Source organism: Myodes glareolus, chromosome 1 (genome assembly GCF_982192425.1).
Source record: "Myodes glareolus chromosome 1, mMyoGla1.1, whole genome shotgun sequence".
In the NCBI taxonomy this organism is placed as follows: domain Eukaryota; kingdom Metazoa; phylum Chordata; class Mammalia; order Rodentia; family Cricetidae; genus Myodes; species Myodes glareolus.
This window is the reverse complement of record NC_142026.1, coordinates 132,649,143-132,660,369: the sequence shown is the minus strand read 5'-3', so window position 1 is coordinate 132,660,369 and position 11,227 is coordinate 132,649,143. Positions and strand designations below refer to the sequence as shown.

At 47.5% G+C, this 11,227-nt stretch overlaps 2 long non-coding RNA genes across 2 annotated transcripts; one reads left to right on the top strand and one right to left on the bottom strand.

Moving 5' to 3' along the window:
* Positions 1 to 329: 329 nt before the first annotated feature.
* On the bottom strand, positions 330 to 10,690 carry LOC146895791 (uncharacterized). Its single transcript, XR_015001294.2, has 3 exons — positions 9,204 to 10,690; positions 7,335 to 7,562; positions 330 to 1,245 (listed from the first exon to the last, which is right to left on the bottom strand). It is a non-coding gene; the product is annotated as an uncharacterized LOC146895791 (long non-coding RNA).
* On the top strand, positions 6,978 to 7,725 carry LOC146895792 (uncharacterized). The gene is made up of 2 exons (XR_015001296.2): positions 6,978 to 7,317; positions 7,477 to 7,725. It is a non-coding gene; the product is annotated as an uncharacterized LOC146895792 (long non-coding RNA).
* Positions 10,691 to 11,227: the final 537 nt, after the last annotated feature.

Below are 11,227 nucleotides of genomic sequence, written 5' to 3'. Positions count from 1 at the left end.
GAGCACATACCTAGAAATGAGATTATTTCTTTTGGTTTGTGTTTTGCTTTTTTAAGACAGGGTCTCTCTGTGTAACCGTGGCTGTCCTGGAACTCTCTCTGTGGACCAGGCTGGCCTTGAACTCACAGAGATCCATCTGCCTCTTCCTCCCAAGGGCTTGAATTGAAGGTGTGAGCCTCCACTACCCAGTGAGATTATTTAATTTTATAATATTTTTTTTTGAGGAATCATCATACTACTTTCCCCAGGGGTGGCAACGCATAACAACTGTTTGAACTATCCCAATATAATCTTTTTTTAAAAGATTTATTTATTTACTATGTATACAACATTCTGCTTCCATGTATATGCCCGCATGCCAGAAGAGGGCAGCAGATCTCATTACAGATGGTTGTGAGCCACCATGTGGCCGCTGGGAATTGAACTCAAGACCTCTGGAAGAGCAGCCAGTGCTCTTAACCACTGAGCCATACCTCCAGCCCCCCAATATATCTTACTTGGCTATTTTTCTCCTCTTCTCTCCCTCTTGGGCTCTTTCTTTGATAACAGGCATTGAACAGAAGTAAAGTAGTGCCTCACCACATGGTTTTAAGACCATCTACTTTTCTTTTGTAAAATACATATTTTATTAGTTCCTTGAAAAGTTTGTTCATGCTTTGATCATATCCACTCTCTCTCTCCTAACTCTTCCAGATCTACCCCTTCCCTCCCTAACTTTGCCCCCTCCCACCAGAGCCTCCCCAGTCACGGCCAATTTGTACTGCCCAAACATTCTTCAGTGGGTGGCCTTCCACTGAAAGGGGGTTGACTTATCGGGTGTCCACTCTTAGAGAAGAGTGCCCCCTCCTCTCCCAGCAGCTAAGAACTGCCAATAGCTCCTTCGCTAGGGCAGAACCTCACACCCAGCTGTCTTCTCCACACTGGGATTTGTACAGGGCTGAGGATGCAGTCTCAGCCACTGGGGTTCCTGTGTGCCGCTGCCCTGCTGTGTGCAGAGGACACTGAGTCCTGGTCAGTCACCACCTCTGCCTCTCACAGGCCTTCTGCTCCCTCTTCTGTGATCACCCCGGAGCCTCTGGAGGAGGGGTGTGGTCCGTGTGCTTGACTGTGCACTTCTCACGCCATGATGACATTCTCAGAAAGGAGGAAAGGTCCCAAGTGCATATCCAACTCCATGATTCCACTGTTGGTGAGAAAAGTGAGTCTAGATGCAATCACATCCAATGTCCATGGGTTCCCAGGAAGCTATCGAGGACCACATTAAGAAAGAACAAAATAAAAATGGGTGTCATATGAATCAAACTTTTGAATAAGTTTTTTTTTCCCTCAAGGACCCTACAGTGCTTTAAAGAGCTATGCTCTTAGGACAGTGAGACGACTCAGCAGATAAAGATGCTTCACCCGGAGCCTGAGGATCTGAGTTTGATGCTTAGAATTCACAAGGTGGAAGGACAGCATCAGCTCCCTTTGACCTCTGCAAATATGCCCCTTCACACAAGTCACTACAGAAACAAACATAGAGATTCTGCTCTTCTTTGAGTATTTTAGAACTGCCATGTAGAATTTGATCATAAGCTTAACTATGGCTAGCAATGAAACATCTAGCATATAGTAATACTGACATTTTAAAATTAAATGAAATGGTGACATCATTCTTTCTGCCTCTAAGTCTCATCCTGGCTTGGTACCTTCACTGTCTATTGAAGAAACAACACACAGGTTTCTCTTTAGCAAATGTGTGTGTGTGTGTGTGTGTGTGTGTGTGTGTGTGCTCCCTTTTCTCTTAGAAATTTTATTTCCATTCTACTTCAGAATCTTATGCTAATGTAATATAATTATGATAAAAAGTCCCTTTCAAATATCATGTTATACTTTCATCTATCAAGGCTATGTTGAAGAATGAAAATTTATACATTTTTAAATTCCTGTGACTTAAGGCTCTAAGTGTTTTCAGGATTGCGTTATCTTCGCAGTGAGTAGTAGCATGTGACCGTTCAAAGCCACCTAAATGCGTGGAAAATCTTGATAAGTGCCGGCATGAAGGGAAAGTTTTATTGGAAGTTTATATTTTTTTTAATAAGAGGAATGGGTGCTGTACTTTTCTTACACGTTCATGACTGGGATAAATATTACTACCAGATCGCTATGATCACAAAGTAGGCAACATCAGTTGAAATTTTATCTTTTTTAGAGTTTTTTTTAGAGTCAAGAAACCCTGGTGCTTCCATAGGAGAAGATGGAATGTAGAGAGCGTTATTAGGAACGCGTCCTTTATTTTTGGAACTCCTCTAAACTATCTGCCCAAAGCATATGCTAATATATTATCAAACATATTTAAAGATCAATCATATGATAGCTTCATTAGATCCTCTTTTAGTTTTGTTGACATTAAATCATTGGAAAGCACCTGGGCTTGTTGCTTTTTGCATTGCTGGGACAATGCAACTTAGGGCTCACAATTTCAGGGTACAATCCCTCTGGAGAGGCATTATGGACAGCAGTAGCCTGAGGCAGTGGGTCATCTAGCATCTGGGGTCAGAAGGTAGAGAGGGATGGATGCTGGAGCCTGGCTTCTTTCTTCTCTTTTATTTGGTCCTACCCCAGCTAACCTATCCCTGGCAGACATGCCCAGGGATCTGTCTCCATGGTGATTCAAGATCCTGCCTAGTCGACAATCAATACAAACTGCTACAACACCTGATTTGCAAAAGGCCTGCTAACCCAACCCATTACGGGTTGTGAAACTGTGTTCATGTATTGAACTCTTCACCCCCAGCCCCTCAGAATGTGACTGTATTGGAAACAGGATCTTTGTAGATTTAATTAGCTAAGGTGAGGTAATAGGGTGGCCCTTAAGAGAAAGCTCGGCAGAGACAGACATGGAGGGAAGATGGTAAAAAGAGACACAAGGAGCAGGCCATTTACAAGTCAAGGAGAGACGTCTGGAACATCCCCTTTCAGAGCTTTCTAAAGAATTGGCCAGGATAATACTTCAGTTTTGGACTTGCAGTTCCAAGCACTGGGAGACAGCAAGTTTCTATTGTTAACCCCCTACCCTTAGTTTATGATAATTTGTTTTACCAGCCCTTGCAAACTATCACACAGGCCTTAGAGTCATCCTCTTCCCTTCCATGAACACATGTTTTCCATTGTTTGGTGTCTAGACAAGTTATTTCATTATAGGAATTTTTGGTACAAGACCTCACACTAGCCCAGGCTGGCTCAGAACTTATTGTGTAGCCCAGGCTAATCTTGAATGCAAAGAAATCTTCATGTCTTAGTCTCTGAGCCATGAAAAGATGAGTCAACACGCCCAGCTCAGATGGGATTTTTAAAGTCTGACAGAGGATCACAGTGAGACTGAGTCTGAGTGAGAATAAAAGTGATTTTAGAAAGAGCCCTTGTAGGGCTGGAGAGATTGCCCAGTGGTTAAGAGCACTGGCTGTTCTTCCAGAGAACCCGGATTCAATTCCCAGCACCCGCATGTAATTCCAGTTCCAGGGAATAGGGCACCAAGGGTAAAAACACCAATGCACACTAAATAAAAATAAATAAATAAAAAAGAAAAAAAAAACTTGTGACAGACAGGTGCCTAATACAAAGCAGGTATGAATTTGAAGACCTTGGTGTTGCTTTCCTTCAGAACACCTTTGTCTGTGGACCATTTTGCAAAGTTTTGACCCATGAGGGATTAGTGAAGCTAGTTTGGAGGGGGTTGTATGAGCTGCAGAGTGCCTGCCAGGGATGGCTTCATGGAGGAAAGGCTCCCTGCTTACGTGTGGATTTAATTTTTTTTTTAATTTTATGAGACAGTACATCACAGAGCTACCCAATCTGGTCCTGAGCTCCCTATGTAGCCCAGGCTGGCCTACCGCTTGCAGCAATCTTCCTGCCTCAGGCTTTTGAGTGTTTATAACATGGAGCTGCTGCTTCAGGTTACGTGTACAGCATCCTAACTGATGTCAAGGAGAGGGTAGAGGACCCCAGCCAGGGAGGGAGCAGTTGGAGAGTGGACTTCTGCCTTAATTAGAGCAGTCAGTGTAGCAACAACCAAATTATTGTGTGTGTTCCCGTCCTTGGATTATAACACACACACACACACACACACACACACACACACACACACACACACACACTTTCTTTTTATGAGAAGGCGACATGATGAGAGGCGCTTAGGAGAAGGATGGACGGTGGGAGTGGAGAGGAAGCAAGTCCTGCCTGGCTCAGTGTTGCTGGGCAGGTGGAGGAGCAGCTGCCGGCTGGCTGTGGGGAAACGAAGTGTCTGTGTAACAGGTGAATGTGAGCCCCCTGTTTACCGACCTTCGTTTCACAGGCACTGCCAGGCCCAATACTCAATACTCCCCGCCCCCTGGTCTTCCTCTGCATCACTGCTGCCTCAGTCCTGAAGCCTCGGAGGACCATATCCTAGAAAGGATCAGCAAAGGAATGTTAATGTCGCTTGACTGCCCGACTGCTGTAAGGCTGAACAGAGAGTGGAAACCCTCTGCTGTGAAAACAGTGCGGGAGAATTGTCTGTATTCTGTCAATCATATTTTAATAAAACGCTGATTGGCAAGGCAGGAAGTATAGGCGGGAAAGCTAGACAGAAAGTAGAGGTGGAGCAAAGAGACCGGGAGTATTCTGGGAAGCAGGAAGCTCCCTCTACAGTCCAGCCCAGATCACCGAAGAAGCAACATGTGAGCTGCCCAGCTAGAAAAGGTACTGAGCCACATGGCTAACACAGACAAGAATTATGGGTTACTGTAAGATGTAAGAATTAGTTAAGAAGACTGAGCTAATGGACCAATCAGTTTATAACCTAATGCAGACTCTGTGATTTTCTTTGGGACTTGCTGGCTGTGGGGTACTGGGCAGGACAGAAACCCCAACAAGCCGGCCCCTCATGTTACATGAAAATACGGACATCCATCACTCAGACGTCCATCACTCACGGCACTAGTGGGTGTGACTGTCCCTTGGGTAGGGTGAAGGTGACTTCTTGGGGACTTGTGTTCGTCATCGGCCTCGAGGAAATCCATGCAATAAGGTGTCTTTGGGACTGCCTGGGAATTCACTGTCCTTTCTGTCCATTTCCAAATTGGCAAGGTACCACAATACCTCCTGCTGAGCCAGGAGAAGAGAGCCACTCCACACTCCTAGTTCTCAGAGGTGTTTGGCCTTCTGTCCAAACTCCCTCAGAGGACTGCTCATGTACTGTCTGGACCGTGAGACACCCTGCTTATGCAGGAGCACAAACAATGTTTTTCTACGCCATGTAGCCATGTGCTCCCTCTAAGCAGGGGGCAGACAGCACCAGGGTGACCAAGCCATAGAAGCTGCTCTCTCCACACGAGAGACTCCTAAAACTAAGGGGGTAAGAACACTGGTGCGGTTACAGTGAGTCTTTATTGAAAATAAATGTTCCTTTAACATTTGTTTTTTGATTTACAGACGTGATTTTACTATGTAGCCAAGGCCTACTTCAAGCTTGAGGTCCTCTTGCCTTTGCCTCCTGAGTGTTGTCCCTGCAAGTGTGGTGATGTGGAATTCCCCTCTGTATGCCATTAATATGTTTATTATTTGGTTAACAAAGAAGCTGCTTTTGGCCAATGGCTTAACAGAATATATCCAGTCTGGAAAAGATATACAGAGAGAGTAGGCAGAGTCAGGGAGATGCCACGTAGTCACTGGAGGAGAAAGACACCCCCACACCATACTGGAAAACCACAAGCCTTGTGGTAAAATATAAAATAATAGGAATGGGTTAATTTGATATATAAAACCTAGTCAATAAGAGGCATAAGCTAATAGGTCAAGCAGTGTTGTAATAATACAGTTTCTGTATGATTATCTTGGGTCTAGGCAGTCAGGAAACGAACGAGCAGCCTCTGCCAACAGTGTGGCTCCAGCAGGAGACTGGTTTTACGTGAGAAGAAACTGGATGTTATTTTCCTGTAGTGGTCTGTGTTGGGCACAGTTATGTTCTGTGGTCCTGGGCCTTTAGGTGTTCCTAGCTCCTTAGAGGTCTCTCTTGGCCACGGGGACAGAGACAGGCTCTGCTGCCCTGTGGACTTGATCATGTGGCACTTCTGCCAAGGATGGAAGGAGATTTTCAGGGTGTGCATGGGAGCTCTTCCATCTCTTGTTTGTGTAAATCTCTAGGCCGGTGACGGCAGTGGATGCAAAGACTAAAACACCAAGTATAGGCTGGGGAGATGGTCAGTCAGTCAAGTGCTTCCCTTGCAAGCATGAGAAACTGAGGCTGATTTTCAGAACCCAGAGAAAAACAAACAACAAACCAACAAACAGGCCCGTGAGGCACAGCAGCCTGTCATTCAAGCCCAAACAGCCAGCTTACCTTAATTTGCTGGGTTCTAGGCCAGTCAGAGATCCTGTCTCAAAAAGAAACATGTGAGGACTACTCCAGGAATGTTCTGTGAGGTTGCTCCTCTGGACTCTACACCCACGCACATATACACACATGCACACTTGTATATACACATACACCTGCACACACAAATGTGCAGAAACTCAAAGGCAAGGAGCTGGCACCAGCAGATCCTGTCAGCCTTGTTAGTGTGTCTCATTCAGCGAGTGGAAGAGAAGCTGCTACGGTCAAGTGATACCTGACCTAGTCACTTTGCATGTCCCTACCAGTACCAGGCACAACACAGAATATTGCACACATGCAAACATGTTCTTCTTCAACCCCGTGGATCGAGAATACTGCACCTACATTGTATATGGAAAGGGAGGGGTGCCTGACCAGGGAAATACCTTTCTCAAGGTCTCAATACTAAAAAGTGGTTCCCTCTCCTCCCAGGACTAGATAAACAAGGCTTAGGCAGCAAAGAGCCCCCAATTTCCTTTGGTCTAAAAACCAGACTTGACCTTCCCTGTGCTATACTTCTCTCAAGGGCTACAGCAGGCTCTGCGCCCTCCCCAATATCGGGCTCCTGAAGATACGACCTGAGCATTGCTGGTTGTCATGGCAGATGTCAAAACAGAACCTGGCCAGCAGCTCACTGGTCACATGTTACCTTTGTCCACACTGGTGACCAAAGTTTATTACATGGCCACCCGTGACGTCAGAGAGTGAGAAAGTTCAGTCTAACTGTGTGAGAGAACGAAGGATTGTTTGTGGGCACCAAGGACTGTCGTGATGACAGAGGAAGAAACTGCTAAGAAAAGGTGTTCTCCGAAGCCACCGCCCTCCGCCTCCCGTGGACGCTCTCCTCTCCCAGGCTGAGACCTCCTGCGTGGAAGGCACTGAGTGTCTCACAAATACCGTTTCGGATCCTCACAACACCCTGTTAGGTAGATGCTGTTATTACCTTCATTTCACAGTTGAAATTGTTGAGGCCCAGAAAGGTCTTGTAGTTGCTGGAGCCAGATGGCACAGGCAGTGAAAAACGACACCTGTGTAGCCCTCAGGTCAGCTTGACTCCGGAGACTGTGTTCTTTGGTTTTCCGCAGGAGGACACCCAGTGTGACCGACAGCACTCGTGTTGCAACAGAAGGGCCCTGATCTTCAAAAGTATGGAGACTTGCTTCAGCCAATTCTACAGGGATGAAAGAGAAAGTGAAAAATTAAACTTCGAATGGCTCCACCCAGAGAACATCCCTAATATTTTAGGCATGTTCTTACATACCTGTTGAACCTGTAGCCTGCTTCTTCAAGTGTATCATGTGCACTTTTCCAATAAAGAATTGTGGTTTTAAGTATGTGCTCATGCAGGTGTACATGCACACGCCTGTGTATGGAGGCCAGAGGTCAACCTTGAGTGTTGCAGCCCTGGGTGAATGTGTATTATTGACATGAGCACAGCCATGTCAAGGACCACAATGCCGTAGACCTTTCTAATGCTGTCATACGCTGTGGTGACCCCAACCATAGAAGTATTTTGTTGCTACTTTGTAACTGCAATTTTGCTACCGTTATGAATCGTAAAGTAAATATCTAATATGCAAGAAACTTTGTCTCAAAAACCAAAGTGGATGGCTCCTGAGGAATAAGACCAGCCAGGACCCAAAGGGATCTAGACTCACACGTTGAAAACCACTGCCCTTAATCCTGTACTCTGGAAGCAGAGACAAGTGGATCTCTGTGAGTTCAAGGCCAACCTGGTCTACAGAGCGAATTCTAGGACAGGCTCCAAAGCTACAGAGAAACCCTAACATGAAACATCAAAAAAGGAAAAAGAAAAAGAAAACCATTGCCTTAGACCCAGGGGAATCATAAGAACAATTCTTATAATGTTGACAGTGTTTGCAGGAAGTACGGAGCACAGTTCTCTCCTCCAAGATGACTGCAGCCCGAAACGTCTGCCCTACAGACTCTCCACTTGAGATTAGCCAGCACCCAGGGCTACTGGCGTGTGTCTATCAGAGCTAACTACCTACCCTTCTTTGCTTTTCTGCATAGGTGGAAGCTTTGTTTGTGGCTCATTTTCCCCTTCAGCCCGGTAAGGTTAAGTCCAGAGCTGCTCAGGCCCTGGCAGGTCTTATTCCTCAGGAGCCGTCCACTTTGGTGTTTGAGACAACACGTCTTATTATTCTGGAGCTTGCCAAGTAGGCTAGTTTAGCTGGCCAGGGAGCCCCAGGGAGCCACCCGACTCCATCTCCTCAGTGCTGGAATTAGAAATGCACACTGGATATTTTTATGTGAGCTCTGGAAATTGAGCTCAGTTGCCCGTATTTGCAACCTGAGTGTTTCACTAACAGTCATCCATTTCCAACTCCGAACTGTGTCTTAAGATTATGTACTGACTTAGACTTCACACCTGAGGGTTCTGCCTGCGCGTCTGTATGTGCAGCATGTGTGTGCCTGGTGCTGAGGCCGAAAGAGACTGACTGGTTCCCTGAAGCTGTAATTACTGACAATTGTGAGCACATAGGTGCTGGGAACCAAGCCGAGTCCTCCGCAGAAGCAACGGGTGCTCTTAAGTGCTGAGCCATCTCTCCGGCCCTGAATTATATCTTCAATGACTTGACTGCATATTCTCTTGCTCTCCATTTTGTGACCCTGCCACCACTTATTTAAAATTCCTCGGGGCAGACATTTATCTTGTCTCCAGTGAGTTTCATCTCTTTACAGAGATGACTAATACCTTTTTCTGTGTCTAAATCAACTCATGTCTTCACCCATAAGAAAGATCCTAATGGCCAGAGATGGTTAATGAAAACTTTAACTTCATACTTACCTTGCTCCCCCTTTCCAGGGAGTACCTCCATAATGTTATCCAGTGTCTCCCACCTCCCAAACCGGGGGTTTTCATTGACATTTTTCATTTCATGTAATTTTTCTAAAATTCCCATAAGCTGTCCACTGCCCTGTTTTCTTTTCCTCTTGGTTTCTGTAAGTCCGTATTCTTTATTGTATCACATGCTGACATCACTACTTAGCCCTATGGTTCCGTCACACATTCATTTCCTTGCTCATGTCCTCGCCTCAGCATGGAGTCTGTGGCTGGTGCTGCTCCACTGCCCAGCCTTTTATGAAGCCCTGTCTATCCCTCTTACTCAGTTAAAGTTAGTAGCTCTTTCCTCTTAGTTTCTCAAGACTTCATTCTTGCTTACATACACTCATTCAGAAATACACTCAGTGCTTATGGTGGACACTGGCCTAGGGTAGTTATCCAATCATAAACCTTGGTATTCATGCTTTGGGAATCCTCCTTAGTCACCAGGAGACGGTTAGAAACACACAATTTACTCCAGGGCAATGGTTGGGGATGTACTTCAGTTGTTAGAGCTTTTGTAGCAGGCAGGACGCTTAGGGTTTGATTCCTACCACCTCAAAGAAAAAAAAAATTAATAATTATGGTACACACAAGGGGTCAAGTGAAAAATTGAAGTTTTATTTCCTGCATGTTTTTACTTGGAAAAGTCAAGACCCTTGAAGAAAAGTGAGGTGGTGTTCGGCTGGGGTGAACCAGAGACCTCTATTCTGAGCCACGCCCCCAGGCTTAGGGCCACTTCTAATCGCCTCCCTCCAGGGGCCCCAAACAGGCCCTAAGCTAATGAAGACCTCCAGGTATGGCGTCAGGAGGGGACCGAGTGGACCTCAGGCGCTGGCCAACCCTACTGCCCACGTTTCCCGGAGTCCGGTCTAGTTTCACATCTTCCTCTCTCCCTGAAATAGATGCATAGCCGCCTCCAGATTTAGACTAGGAGCGGGTGACTACTTCACGAAACCTGGAAAATATGACTTTTCCAGAAACGGTTCAGGCCGCTCATACATCTTCGGATCCTTGGCAACCGCAGATGTGGCTTTGCCCTCTTTTCCTCCCGGGGCCCGACTGGGACCTCTGTAGCTTCTCCAGCCGGGTGGAGGACGCCGGAACGGGGCCTCTGCTTCCCGCGGCCTCCAGACCGGCCACGCCGCCACGTCGTACGATCCGCAACCCCATCCGGCCCGGGTTTTACCGCCCGCCGCGCTCCCGGAGCGGAGACTGGCGCCGCCGAGGCCTCCGCGGCCCGGGCGGGGGGGGGGGGGATGGGGGGGCGGGCGCACAGCGCACGCGCGCCGGAGGGGTCGCGGGCTCCTGGCTCCCCCGGCTCTGTCAGGCCGGAACCCTAGCGCCGCGGCCCCGCCCGGAGCCGCCCGGAGCCCACCGCGCCCGGACCCGCGGCGGCCGGGCGGGGCCTGTTTCCTCGGCCCGCGTCCTCGGCTCGCGGCCGTGAAGGAACATTCCTGGCTCTCCCCGCCCGGCTGCGCCCGTTCCCGCTCCTCCCCCGCCGTGTGTTTTCCGCCCCAGTAAAGATCGTGCCACACAAATAAGCCTCGGATGCCCTTTGCCGAGCGGGCCATTTTCAGGGCGCGTCTCCGGAGCCGCTAAAAGTCTTGTTTTCTCCCCAAAGTGGAAGGTGTGGGGGGCGGGGGCGGCTGGGGCCGCTTCCAACTGCTCCGCACGCTCGAATAGTTGTCAGTAAAATCAAACTGACGTCAGCCCGGGGGAAAAAGATAGGTCTCTTTTGTTCTCATGTTCTCCCCCCTCCCCTCCCTTGCGATCAAAGGCAAAAAAACGTTTTTTTTTTGTTTTGTTTTTTTTTTTCCCCTTTGGAGGGTGGAGGGAAAGACAAAAAGGGGGGGAAAATTTGCCGTGCAAAGAGATAGCTTCCATTAGAGCTTCTGCCCGGGCGAGGGGAATGTTTAATGAATGCATCAAGTCTTTTGATCACCCTCGCTCGGCTGGGTTCAGTAGTGCCGGAAGGTTAGTTGCAT